Genomic DNA, 1,899 nt, shown 5'->3' on the forward strand with positions numbered 1-1,899 from the left:
CTCACTGCTTGACTACTCACTGCCCCGCTGCTTCCGCAGCAGCACGCAGCACAGCATCTACAGGAAATTTAAGAGAATAATTTAACAGCAGGTCAGTTACCTCATTAACACTCTGTGGGGGAAAAAAATGATCCACAATTATCATATAATGTGTAATGGTGCATTTTAAAGGTACAGGCACTGTTTTTAAAAAGGGTATCAGGTGTGTTCATTTTAATCACTGCTGCATTATAACACACTTGTAATCATTTATGTATGAATTTTATTTTGAAATAATCATTATTTCACATCTAGCACCGATGCCATCAAAAATATTTACTTCAGTGGATTCAGACAGCATCATTAGAGAACAGTCAGTGGTCCAGCTTCAGATGAACTCCTGCCTATGGGGAGGTAGCAGGGCTACACGATGAACCATTTCACTGCTGAGCTGCAGAATCTAAACACCACATGGAGTGATAAGACTTTACAACTGACTAGCAGACATGCAGTGTCTATAATAAGTGTCAGAACAAAATCAGCTGAGACCAGCTGTGTGACTCTGGTCAAACTCTGTGGGACCTTTTCCCCTCTCAGGTCTTGAGTGTGTGTCCGGGGCTAAAGGCTGTCATTCAAGTTAGGGATCTCTCTGTGACTGGATGGTGTGGAGTGATGCATTGCTGCAGCCTCGGGGCAGGACACCAGTCACTCACACAGCAATCACTCTCCAATCAATGTCTCTGCATGGAGCAAAAACATTGGAGCTCACTGGGCTGCAGAGGGGACAGCAGAGCTTATCAGGAGCTCCAGCAACTTGGAAGAAAACACTGCCATTATATTTCCACCTGCTGTCTTTGGTTTACTCAATTTGTCTCATTTGTATCAACTAGATTATACATACCAACTAGAAGAAGGCATATAATCAGCAGGAAGTAAAAGAAAGAAATAGCTGTAGTCAGTTTATATTTATCTGTATATTTCATTTGAATTATGCTGGCTTGGGACCTGATCTTATACTGAAAATACATGGTGAAAGCCTAATAATATCCAGATTAGCTTTTTTATTCAGTCTTTTTCTTAGTCTGAACCACACAAAACTGATGTAACTTCCACCCATATAAGTTTCTATCTAAAACCCAGTATATCAATTTAAAATTAAGTTATTGCTTAAAACTTCCAAGAAAAGGTCTGAAATGTATCCCTTTCTTCCAGATATCACGTTGTCTTTATTTGTGAAAGTGATGTCAATACATTAAGAGATACTGTACTCACCAATGCTATATAGGAGGATGAATGTAATGCTGCTCGCTGTATCAAGGGAGAGTGTGGGGATCATTTTGTGATATAAGAAGCTAAGCGGTTTGCATGAGAACATTGTATCTGGGATAAAGTTTCCATATGACAGACTATAGGTATCCTGAGACATTTGCTAATCAATAAAGACAAGGAAATGTTGTGGTTTGTAGTCACAGTATGTGGCACCACAATGCTATCTTATGGGCTTTTTTTCTGACAATAGGTTCAGCAGAAATTCAATCTGAAACATGAGCAAAATTCAGGATTCATTATCCTCGCAGTCTAGACATTCTTATTTTGACCCTTTTGACCTTTATTAACAGCTTCTTGTGATGTTTCTGATGGGCCTTGAGCTTGTCGTGCTGTCACAGTTCCTGTAAGTCACTCAGAATGAGTCAGCTAAATGCTGATATTTAAATACAACACTTTATCATTGCATGAAAACACACAAAAGATATCTTTAGACCTCTGTGGTGAGTCTGTATTGATTTCATTTTCATCTCAAGAAGACGCAGCTATGCATTTCCATTGCTGGCACGGTAGTTTGGGAAAGCAATTATGAACTTGAGTCCTGTTCAAGAAGGCAGGATGCAGCTACAGGGAATCAAACAACAACTTCTGTTC

The sequence above is a fragment of the Perca fluviatilis genome, chromosome 19, assembly GCF_010015445.1.
Source record: "Perca fluviatilis chromosome 19, GENO_Pfluv_1.0, whole genome shotgun sequence".
NCBI classification, from domain to species: domain Eukaryota; kingdom Metazoa; phylum Chordata; class Actinopteri; order Perciformes; family Percidae; genus Perca; species Perca fluviatilis.